General features: G+C 39.5%; 1 protein-coding gene across 1 annotated transcript in view; it reads left to right on the top strand.

Annotated features, from left to right (window-relative positions):
- sema3fb (sema domain, immunoglobulin domain (Ig), short basic domain, secreted, (semaphorin) 3Fb) overlaps positions 1-13,389 on the top strand; it is a 147,871-nt gene that overhangs the window by 665 nt on the left and 133,817 nt on the right. The window lies entirely within an intron of this gene.

The raw sequence follows: 13,389 nt of genomic DNA, 5'->3' as shown, positions 1-13,389 counted from the left end.
CATCACTTTTCATATACAGCATCTGGGCCTTCTGAAGCGCTCAATGATTCAGATTTGACTAGTTTTACAACAGCCCAATTTTCATTGATATTGTTCACAAAGCAAAACGACCCAGCACAAATTCGTTTAACTCATAATGGGGATTTTGCTGAAACAGTAGGTTGAGTAATTAGAAGTCTATTGAATTACATTTGTGGTTGAACCCATTTGCAATGAGTCAGCTTTATCTGAAGTCATTTGTTGTTGTAGTATCACTAAGGGTCTTCAATTACAGTAAAAATAGTGTAGTTTCGTTTTTTGCGTGTATGTGAACCGGGCAGTTAAAACATATGTAATGGGTTAATGTGTAGAAAGACGACTTTCAATTGGAGGCATGTAACCTGAATCAGTCTTCTGAGAACTTTTGCCATGCTTGTGTGGTTTTTGTAGAAGCAGAGGACAATATAAGTCCCAGCTAGCTATAAAGCTAAAGTTTGTGTTGGCCGACAGCTGAGTATATGCATTTCCTCGGTTCCCTCACAAAGTGCATGTATGATACACACCAGTGCATGCTAACAATGACTTTTATACAGTGCATGGCTAATAAACAGTTATTTGTTGCTAGAGTCTTGTCAGTTCAATTTGATAGTGCGATACGTTACATGCGTGTGACTTGTCAATTATAAATGTATGTGTAAGAGTAAGCGTGCTTATGCAATAAAGAACTGATAGGAATGCCAAAGATGGATTTCGAGAGTGTCTTTGAAATCGAGACTCTTTGAAATCAATTCGGAATGTGCAAACAGCCCTATTCCCATCTCTCTGATGTTATCATTGGTCAACAAATGCCTACTCTGAGTAAGTTTTGATTTTACTTGCATGATAGAACATCACATTTGCCCTAATAAGATCAATTGGCAGTGTTATGGAGCGTAAACTATAGGGTGCAGGCGCCCTAATAATCCATCTAGACAGCTATATTTCACAATTAATACGTTTAATAAACCTGCAACTTAACGCTCTCCTGTCTCCTAATTAAGACAAAATGTTCCCAACCTTACCTGATCCAATTAAAATGACAAGAAATCCTTCATTATGGCTGGAACGAGAGCACGGTGTCAAGACCACAGATTGTAAAAGTATGGGAGCTACAAGAGGGCACACTTCTTATAGTTTGCAACTGAATGTGTGTGTGTTGTTGGGGAACCCATAATTTATGATGTACGCTGCAGCATGGCGCCCCATCTTTCTCCAAAGCTGGCCTCCTCTAAAGCTTGGCTGTTTTATATGCTGTGGAGGGGGGCACGGGGCCAGGCGCTCTTCACCGTGGGAAAGAGGAGTAGTCGTCAGGCCGCTGTGGGGTTTTTAGCAGGCCATTGTTGAGGAGAGCATAAGGTGGTGAGCACTGGGGCCTGGGAGGCCCCTTCTCATTTGTAACCTGAGTTGATTTGGTCATTAAAGTGGGCTCAGTTCAATCCTGGTTTGGCTATAGTATCTCTCAACCTTGTTCTTAAATATTACACGGGTAAGTATACTTATAGTGGGGTGACCTGGTGTGACCTCGGTGGTCGGGGGAGTCTGATGAAGACATCTGATGAGTGGGGGAAGCCCACTTAAATAGATAAAGACTAGATTGGAACAAGTTGTTCCTCTATATGCTAATATCTACGCTAAGGATAAAGTGGCGCACCATACATTTCATTCCTCTGACTTCCATTTATACGCATGAAAACGTGAAAGAACGGCAACCTCATGAAGAAACGCAGGCTCATGTGAATTTCACTGCGTTTCAATGTTAAAGTTGGGTGAACTTACCCCTGCAAATTCATATCACGTGAAGATGTGTGACCTATAGAAGATTGATATGTCACGGGCATGACCTCTTAGCTCAATTAAAAGAATGCTAACTTTTTTGTGCATTTAAATCTTTAATGTAGTAATACTAATAGTAAAATCCAATAGTAATGTGGAGTAGATTGCATGTTATTTTTACATTTTGATGTATTATATGTTGAATTATGTTTTGCAAAAAAGACGCAGTAGAGTGTGACGTCATATTATGGTCATTGCAATGTCCATAGAAATTTGGCATGTTCAAAGTCGCGGCTTATGAGTTTTTGCAGTACTTTCTCTTCCACAAAGTGCGGGTGTGTGTATCCTTGCCGATCGGTTGGGGTGTGTGTGAGTCTGTGAGAGAGAGAGTTTGTGTGCACATGTATGTTTGAGTGTGTTTTTAAGTACAATACAAAGCAATTCATTGGTTTTGTTTAACTCTGAAACAATTTTCGAGTTGCGTTTTGGTAAAAATAGCTACGGGTAGCGCCAGCTGATTGCCGAGTGCAACCATTCTACGTCATCAACCTAGAACGCAAACAAAATGGTGCCGCCCATAGTCCAAATATAAAATCATTTTTTTTAAAAACGTAGATCTTTCATGGGTTTTCTACTACATATTTCAGTAAGAGACATCATTTATGTTATATTAAGCCATACAAGTCTCAACACCAGGGGATCCCTTTAAAGATAGTAGTACCTTAAATGTACATGTAACGTGTTTGTGGGTGTGGAAGGAAGAGGACACGGGTGTCGGCTGGACTGTTGACGCTCTTCTTTATTTAGAATACTCAAACACTTTTCAACACACTCAAAAGTGTGGTTTCTCTCAACACAACGATCACTTCCGGGTCGGCACTTCCGGCTTCCGGGGTAACTCAGTCTCTGGGGATCGCGTCAACAGTCCTGCTCTCTCTCTTCCTGGCTTCCGGTTCCACTGGTGTTTCATCCTCTCTCCACGCCCATTACTGGAACAAGATACAGGTGTTATTAATCTGCGTCCAACCCACTCACTTACCGCTCGTCCCGCGGCTCTCTCTCCCGCTGTAGACCTCGCTAAACCACGCCCCCCTTGCCACAGTACATATTAGTACCTTTTTGGTTTTGTACCTTAGGGTACCGCCCCAGTGACAGTAATGTACCTTTTTTTCTGACAGTGTGTAGCTCCACCCATTGTGGTCTATCTTCCGGTTTGTATTCCTTACGGCATGAAGAGAAGATCTTGCAGATGAATGAGCTGTTATTTTTAAAATCTTCCCGATCTACTTATATTTTTTTTGACATCTGCTTTAAACATTACAATGCTCACGATAACTTTAGTTAACTCTACAATAAGTAAATCCTTTTCACCAGCTAATTACTCTTTGACAGGAATGCCATAGGAATATACAGAGCTACCGCAAAAAGGGAAGTTCACACCAAGAATGATAAATATAAAGATAACTATATTAACATCCTCACCAGCGGAGAACGTTAATGCAGAATGGATTCTGATTTGCTGTCAATGTTTTTATTATTCATCAGCGGGATAAAATTGTTCTGAAAGTGATTCCAATGATATAATTTATCTGTGCCGTTATCATTATAGCTGTGGTGTGAACTTGCTAAGCTAGATAAACCAGTTGAACACCATCTTGACAAGATTGGTATACCAACTAAGACCAGCAAGCCACCTTAGGGTATGTTTCCATGACAATGATGTACTAAAAACTGATACGGTTTTCCTTGGCACTTTCCGATACCATTCCGATACAGACGATACCATTGTCAAAACAATCCCCATTTACACGGATCCGCGAAAATGACTAAGAAGCTGTACTATTCATGGCAGGCCAGTAGTTGGCGATGTCAATTTGTAGGGAACATAGGTAAAGAAACACTATAGGCCCTATTTTTACGGTCGGAAGTGCATGGCGCAGGTGCACTTAGGGTGTGTCCGAATCCATTTTTGCTAGTTACATGACGGAAAAAACAGTCAGCACACCAGGTGCATGTTCCAAAAGTGTCTAATCTAGCCAAAACTCTATTCTCTTAATGAGTCATGGGTGTGTTTTGAGTGTAACGTGCAATAAATTTATCAGAGTTTCATCTCCCGTTCCCTTTAAAAGCCAGTTCCGCATGCACCATGACAGATTCAATATTTACATGGTGGAAAGACTGAATGCTTCTCCAGAGAGGAATCTTTTTTGAAACATTTAAAATGTTTGTGTGCTGCTGCGCATCCCTATGTGTGTAAAAAGAGTGTACATGCGTTGTGCACCCACCTATAGGCCCATATTACTAATGTGCCATTTACATAACACAAAAAAATACTGCGCTATTGACTGTAGACCAGGTTTTTGTTGGTCAATGGCGCAGTCGTTTTCAGTTTCCTCAAAATAGCAACACGCCAACAATGAACGCCTGAACACACCTCATTTTCAGACCAGCACTACCATGGGTGAACAGATGGGCGCGAGTGCATTTACTATTTAAACAATGTGACGCTGGATGTGAAAATGATAACTGCATCGGGCTGAAACTAACAAAAAACCCTTGCGTTGTGCCTGGCATCACATTGCGCTGCATGTATGATAGGGCTCTGTGAGCCCAAACACTGAACATGTATTACCTCACTATTTTCACACATTTGCGTTTTTCAGTTTTAGAGTATCGTTTTCAAAAACATGCACTTTGAATTCGTTTTCAAAACTTGTGTTTTTAAGACCCCCAAAACGCTTTTGTCATGTAAATTAATGGCCAAAACTAGGGCTATGCTAGCCTGACAAGCCAGACCCACATCAAGATGTTTGGTCTGGAAACTCACCATAGACAGGGCTCAATCCGAGGGGCGGGATAAACGGTTGTCTTTCAAACTCCCTCTGCACGGCGTACCGAAGGTGAAGCAGAGCTAGTTGACAGATTAAACTTTCGCCGTATCCGGTCGGGAAAACTCAGAACACATCTTCCCTTCTTAAGAATGACTTCAGTGCCGTTCTTTGTTCTTTTCTCAGAGAAAAGCTTAACTCCAAGTCTTCCAGAGTCTCGGTCAAAGCTGATTCGAAAGACCGCCATTCGCCAGTTTCTGTGTTTACTAGAAGCACGCAAGTTTTTCGCATTCAAATGCAATTTATTGCATTTAATAACCCTTTTTAATTTCAAGCAAGTCACATAAGTAACAATCATGTGCCCACCCAGTCTATTCTCTGCTATATGTCGATCAAAAAAGTACACTTTTCACAATGTTGAAGTAGCCTATTAAAATCATTCAGATATTGCGTGCCGTTGAGATATGCATATTGCGATTTGTACATTTGCGATATTTCGATCATTTCGATATATTGCACAGCCCTAGCCAAAATGCATAAAAAGTTTCCCCATTTTAGTTGAAAACAGTGTTGTGTAAACCGCCCCTTAGGCTCTTTTAAGCTTGGTTTTTTGGAAGTGCAGCATTAGCATTAATGAAAAAGCCTGAAAGAAACAATTGTACTGGGCCTGTTCAGTCTCTAGGAGAACAGAACTAGACACATATTATTTCTTTCTTTTAATGTCAACTGGGTTTAAGCTCACACAAAAACGAACAATTAGCATGATAGCTTGAGCATGATAAATGTGGCCCCACAAGTTCATTGCTATGGAAACCATCAATAATTACAGCTGTCCAGGGAGAAATGAAGCCTTAATTAAGCGGATGATTGAAAACAAGAGCCCATCTCTCTATTTTATTACAAAGCTCTTCTCTTCGAGTTAACCAAATATTATGTTAGCAATCATGTGGGTTCTGTGATTTTTCAATGGTGAGGAGAAAGGATTATGTCCCCTATGACAAACATTTGGGTTAATGCTACTGAAAAACTATTTTCTCCAATCAGAAGAGGATCATTTGAAGCCGCAGTTTCACTTCATAATGGTTTGGTTTGGCTGGTATAGACAGCTTGAAGCAGCACATGATGGGAAAAATTAATTGTTCCCATATTCCACCGGTTCTTCCTCAGATACTTAATTCTGTGCTTGCATGAAATTGCTTCTATCTATCTATCTATCTATCTATCTATCTATCTATCTATCTATCTATCTATCTATCTATCTATCTATCTATCTATCTATCTATCTATCTATCTATCTATCTATCTATCTATCTATCTATCTATCTATCTATCTATCTATCTATCTATCTATCTATCTATCTATCTATCTATCTATTTGTCTGTCCGTCCGTCCGTCCGTCCGTCATTTGTTTGATTGTTCATTCTGTCAATCTATTGTCCGTTCTGTTGTTATATATAGTGTTTTTCCTGTCTTTCTATCATTTATTTTGTCATTCTACCTGTTGTTCATTCTGTCTTCCTATTGTTCTATCTGTTGTACATTCCCTCTGTTGTTCTATCTCAAGTGTATCTGTCATTCTATCTGTTCATTCTGTCTTTCTATTGTTCATTCTGTTGTTCGTTCTGTTGTTCTATTGGTCTGTCTCCGTGTCAATAAATATTACATGTCAGCTCAGAGTTAAAGACACAATTGTGTCATGATTAAAGTAGGGATAACACGCAGACAGCAGTAAGTTATGATTGAACACACATTCTGGATTTACATGTCTCCTGGTGTCTGTAGAGTGATATACGCATGTTAGCTGTTTCCATGTGAACTTTTGAGAATTGCTCAAGCACAGGAATACCCGTGCCAGAGGTGCAGACAGATGCAGGAACAGTTGCAGTCTAAGGGTGCTTTCACACCTGCCTCATTTAGTTCGGTTGAATCGTACTAGAGTTCGTTTCCCTCTTTGGTGCGGTTCGTTTGGTCAGGTCTGAAAGCAGCAATCGCACTCGGGTGCGCACCAAAAGCGGACCAAACAAGCGTACCGAGACCTCCTTGAAGAGGTGGTCTCGGTACGTTTTCAAACGAACTCTGGAGCGGTTTGTTTGTGGTGAGAACGTGATCCGACCTCGAACAGAACCAACTGCAAAAGTACTGATCATTTTTGGACTGAACCAGCTGCCGTAGTGAGCTGCGCTGACATTGTGTGCATGATATTATTACCTGATAGATCGTTGGCAATATTTTCGGAAGATGGAAGCATGTCAAGAGTTAATAATTAATACACGCCTCCTCTTGAAGTGACGAGCGATGCGCGCTCGCCGTCTGCAGTGCATTAGAACGTTGTTTTCATGTCGCACCCAAACTTCATCATAGAAATGTTTTGTTTGCATACTGTGGTAAATACACACCGTTTAGTAGATTATGGCCAGGGACAAAACTGGCCCGCGCAGTCGTCTCTCCATAGTGTTATTATAGTTTGCTGGCTTTGCCTCGCCTGTTGGAATTTTCCCACACGTAAATTCTGACCAATCGAAAAGCAGTTTAGGAAATACGCCATGGCCAATGAGTGATGTGGATGTTGTCACGTGCCTGCGTTTTGGTTCGTTTCAACTGGTTCGGACCAAAGCAATCAGTGTGGTGTGAAAAGGAACCAAAAAATCTGAAAAATGCAACAATGTATAATTGTTTGCCCTTGGTTCGGACCAAATGAACCGAACTAGAGATGTGAAAGCACCCTAAGGATCATCAGCTGTGAGCGTACAGCTGTGTTTGATGTGTGGCGCTAAAGAAACACACACATACACACACCTGCTTACATGCCAATGGCAGTGTCTTATGAGAGAGCACCTCCTTCCTGTGCTGCTGTGTGTCTAATGTGTGTGTTAATGTAGTGATTTAGAAAAAGGGCCAAACTTCACACTATGGTAGCAGGTGCTTTTTTGGTTGTTCAGGCCAGAGTACACAATTCTTATCCTTCCACAAGGCACAATTACAACCATAACATCTATTAAAACACTGTTTCCACTGTGATATTGGAACAGACTGCAGCATAGCTTATGTATAAATTGGGTGCAGCTTCAAATCTTCGGGAAAGGCTTTCCTAAAGGTTTAGGAGTGTGTTTATGGGATTTTTGACCATTCTTCTAGAAGCACATTTGTGAGGTCAGGCACTGATGTTGGAAGAGAAGGCCTGGCTCACAGTCTCTGCTCTAATTCTTCCCAAAGGTGTTCTATCGGGTTGAGGTCAGGACTCTGTGCAGGCCAGTCAAGTTCCTCACACCAAACTCGCTCATCAATGTCTTTATGGACCTTGCTTTGTGCACTGGTGCGTAGTCATGTTGGAACAGGAAGAGGCCATTATCAAATTGTTCCCACAAAGTTAGGAGCATGAAATTGTCCAAAATGTCTTGGATTCCTGAAGCATTAAGAGTTCCTTTCACTGGAACTAAGGGACCAAGCCCAATCCCTGAAAAACAACCCCGCACCATAATCCCCCCTCCACCATACTTTACACTAAGTACAATGCAGTCAGGCCTTTATCCTGGCAAGTGCGATTGCCAGACAGGGAAGCGTAATTTGTCACTCCAGATAGCATGTCTCCTCTGCTCTAGAGTCCAATGGTGGCGTGCTTTATTCCACTGCATCCGACGCTTTGAATTTCACTTGGTGATGTAAGGCTTGGATGAAGCTTCTCGGCCATTGAAACCCCTTCTATGGACCTCTCTACGGACTGTTCTTGAGCTAATCTGAAGGCCACACAAAGTTTGGAGGTCTGTAGATATTGACTTTGCAGAAAGTTGGCGACTTCTGCGTGCTGTGTGCCTCAGCATGTACTGAGCCCGCTCTGTGATTTTACGTGGCCTACCATTTGTGGCTGAGTTGCTGTTATTCCCAATTGCTTCCAGTTTGATATTATATCACTAACAGTTGACTGTGTAATATTTAGTAGTGAGGAATTTTCATGAATGGACTTATTGCACAGATAGCAACGATCACAGTACCACACTTGAATTCACTGAGCTCCTGAGAGCGACCCATTCTTTCACAAATGTTTGTAGAAGCGTCTGCATGCATACGTGCTTGTATTTTATACACCTGTGGCCATGGAATTGATTGGAACACCTGAATTCAATAATTTGGAGGGGTGTCCCAATGCTTTTGTCAGTATAGTGTATTTTGTGTATGACATTAATTTATTCATGTGATGCAAAGCTGATTTTTCGGCATCATTACTCCAGTCTTCAGTGTCACATGCTCTTTCAAAAATCATTCTAATATGATGGTTTGCTGCTCAAAAAAATCGTATTATCAATCAATTATAACATGCACAATGAATCACTCTTTAAAGTGTTTATTTTGATTTTAAAGATTAATTAAAGATGAATGTTTTTATACTTCTAACATAATTAATACAACTGATCATCTCAACTCATCTCAAAATGAGGTTATTTTATTGATTTATTATTATTATTATTATTATTATTATTATTATTATTATTATTATTATTATTATTATTATTATTATTAAATAAATGACATGATATAATCTTAAATTAACACTTTAATTTAGTATGTTTCCACCACATATTCATCATGTATATTTAATTTGCCACAGTCAATCCAGACGCAGTGTTTGATCCATCTTTGATATATCATCACTAGCAATGAGATCTTGTGTACTTAATTATAATGAATGTGTCCATCATTATCACTGAGCTTCAGCAGTGTTTCTCATCAGTGCTGCATGCCATTCAGAGAGCTTATCGGAATTTCTTGTTAATTAAGTCCAACGGAGGATTTGACCCTTCTCTGAAAGCGCTTGTATCCTCCATTAGTTGGACCTGACAGGCAGCGCGAGTCATTGATCGTAGTTGTGTTTGTATAATATATTCACTTTGTTCTAGTCAATAACTGACCCTGCGGTACAGTTTGGGGGATTCGGCACAGAGGCGTTATTGATCACAGACAGCACAAGAGCTAATGAACTTGGCCTAATGACATGAGGGAGATCTGGCAAAGCTAGAGCAGAAAACACATGGGGTATTGTACATCTCTGTGACCTTGTGTTTCTGGGCTAATGGGCCGAAGGTGGGTCAATATATCCATCTGGAATACCAGAGCTGCCCGAGAGGGGCAAGAGAAGATTAGAAATGGATTTGAGCAGTCTGTATGTTTCTGGCACAATAAACCGTACACTACATGGACAAAAATATGAAGAGATCTCTTTTAATTATATGGTTTGGCTAGACCCATAATTCTAGTGAAAAAAGTATACTTCAAGTTAATTTTATAAAGTATTTTTTACGTTTTTAAGTATACTTTAGAGTATGTGTACACTCTAAAAATGCTGGGTTAAAAACAACCCAAGTTGGGTTGAAAATGCACCAACCCAACAATTGGGTTGTTTTTACCCAATGGTTGAGTTGTTCTTACCCAGCAATTGGGTTGTCTTAAGCAACATTTAACCCAACCACTGGGTTAAAACAACTCAACCATGGGGTAAAACAACTCAACCATTGGGTTAAAACAACTCAATTGTTGGGTTGGTGCATTTTCAACCCAACTTGGGTTGTTTTTAACCCAGCATTTTTTAGAGTGTATTAGTAGTAAACGTGGAAGTGTAGCACCTATTTCAATTTCTATCTACACTACCAGTGGAGCATACATAAAAATTTAGATTTTTTTAGCCTACTCAGAATTATGAACTTTATAAATCAATATTTTCAAACAATGTAAGTTTACAAGACTGTATGTAAAACTATGTGAAACAAGTACATAATAGGCTACTCATTTAAAAGATGAAATATAAGTACAAGCCAAGTATACTTAGACAACTGAATTATACTATTATATATATTTTGCTCAAAAGATTGAGTACAAGTATAAACCAAATATACATAGCCTTTTCTGCCAATATAAGTTTAGTGCAATTTTAAGTATATTTATCACAGGAATAAATTACATTTTATATTGATTTATTAATTTATCTAATGCTCACAGGCACAAATTATTGATAGAAAACAGTTCCATCTATTGTATTGTGCCATTAGCTTAGCAACATGCTAACATCAGGATCAGGTCTTGTGCACTTGAGGAGCATATTTTGTTATTTCTTTTTATATACTCTTATATGTTTTAATGGTTATCTTTATTCCTCTATTTAGATGTTTTACTTCTTCTCTTACCTGGTTTTAATTGGTTAGGATGCTGCTTTAAGGTTGATGATCATGCAGACTGTAGATAGCATGACAGCTCACTTGGAACAGGAGTGGCGCCATAGAGAAGTGAGAGGGACTTTAAAGACCTGTATTATCTCGCTGATGTCCTTGTTAGCAAAGCTTTGCCCTGTCACATAATGGTGTTGATGGGACAGCGGAGGAATATAAAGGTTGCATGCGATGGGTTGTCATTAATGCAGAGAGACTTGTGCATCTGCAGGCACTGTGGACATGAGGTGAGTGACCCTTTTCAGCCAAAGCGTCATGTTTCTGGACACACATGCCAGCATTTATTTAGCATCACGCAACAAGTTGTAGTGCAACTCTATCCTGTTACAGACAGAACACCGCTTGTCACAGACAGAACGACACACACACAGACACTCACACACTTCAGCCGTGATACGAGCCCAGTTATATCCCGCTGACTTCTCACTCTATTTCTGTGAGTTCTCTTTTTTTTATTCTCTCTTTCTTTCTGGGTATCCTCTGATTCCTCTATTACAGAGTCAAAACGCTGCGGCTTGTGATTCTAGGGCGATGACGGGTTGGGGGCAGATGCGTGAACCAGAAAGGAGATCCTAACCCACGTTCCCAGCACGGCATTCTGGGAATGCCTAGAATATAAGCAAGCCGACGAGGGTCCACCCTTATCCATGTCCTCATGGGCATCCCACCACTGCAGGAACCTTATCCCAGAGACCCATTCAGAATCACTATTACACACACACACACACACACACACACACACGCACACGCACACACACACACACACACAAACACGCGCACACACACACATGTCTGGTTCACTATCTTTGTGGGGACTCTCCAGATGTAATGGTTTTTATACTGTACAAACTGTATTTTCTGTCCCCCTACACTGCCCCTGCCCCTAAACCTACCCATCACAGAAAACATTCTGCATTTTTACTTTCTCAAAAAAACTCATCCTGTATGATTTATAAGCCTTTTGAAAAGTGGGGACCGCTGGCTGGTTCCCACAATGTAGGTCATCTCAGGTTTTACTATCCATATGAGGAAATTTGGTCCCCACAATGTAATATAAACAAGGATACACACACACACACACACACACACACACACACAAACACACACACACACACACACACACGTTTACCTGCTGTAGCTATTTAAACGAGTATATACCAACCTGTTCTTATGGGGAAAAAACTATTTATAGGTGGTGATTTTGTATTATTTTGTACAATGAGAATCATGAAAATGTACTATTTAAAAAAAAAAATTAAGCATGAAGATGCACCCTTAACCCCACGCCTAAACAAAACCGTCACGTAAACAGATTATACAAATTCATATGAATTATCCTCCAATTTGACCAAATGTACACTAGTTATGAATTGCCATGATTTTTCTGTTAGCATATGTACTATAGATTTCTGTTGGTTTTGTATAAAGGTAACTATAAAACCACAAGTATCGTTTCTTTAAAACTAATATGTTAAAATATAGCTTCACTCATTATCTGAACAAACAAAATAGCATTATATTGTTTGCTTAAAAAGCACTTGGAAGTGCTATATAACAGTTTGTTGTATGTTGTGAGCAGGTGTATTTCTTGACTTTATAATATTTTAAAGTGGCAAGTATATTTAAATGAAAACATGGTTTATAAAATCATGGGAAAATATGTCCAATACACAAATTTCTGACTATAATAATTCAATCCTTCATTCATTCATTAATTCGCACAAACAACAGAAAACAAGTCTTGCACTGAAAGTTTTAGTGCAAAATTCTCATTAGATAATGATAAACTATATCCAAATACATGTTGCTTTAGCATACTCTGATTCAGTCCTTCTCAATTATGATATGTAACATCTACTTCTCATAATTCAATCAATTCCCAATGCATAAAACCAGGTCTTGTCTAGCTGTTTTAGTTGTTAAATATCCAGTTTCCTCTTAAACTGTCACATTAAAGTAAAACGGGTTGTAAACAGCAGTTCACATTCACTTTTACGAAATAGAAAAGTGCGCTACTTGTTTAAAAAAGAAATGTAACCATTAATATGTTCAGCACTGTATTACTAATGAAAAACTTTTTTCATTTTTAACATTTAAAATATCATTTTTACATCTCCAAAGGCCTGTTTAGCTAACATCTGATGAAAGTTTTGTCCACAAAATATAGCTAAATAAACCCACATGCACGTTGCATCAAAAACAGACTGATTTCATTTTGAAGATGAGACAGTACGCTGTTTTCTTCTTGACTGGATGGTCGAAAGGCTGCAGGGATGACCTCTGATCTTTTTGAATCTCTGATACTTCCTGGTTCAGCCAGATGGCATTGCATCACTGGACAATTAAAATGAAATCTGATCTAAGCGTTCCATTTTTTCCCCGAAGATGCTCGCTGATCTTTTTTTTTTGGCATGTTGCGTTGTTATTTAAACTGGACACAAAATTCTGTGTCTTCCCTGGGTTCATTCATCACGACGCTCTGCTTCGCAGGCTCTGACATTGAGTAGGGATGAGAACACGGCTACATTTACCAGCATGACAGTTTGCATTGGTA

This window comes from Pseudorasbora parva, chromosome 22 (genome assembly GCF_024679245.1).
Source record: "Pseudorasbora parva isolate DD20220531a chromosome 22, ASM2467924v1, whole genome shotgun sequence".
In the NCBI taxonomy this organism is placed as follows: Eukaryota; Metazoa; Chordata; class Actinopteri; order Cypriniformes; family Gobionidae; genus Pseudorasbora; species Pseudorasbora parva.
This window is presented reverse-complemented; position numbering and strand designations above follow the sequence as displayed.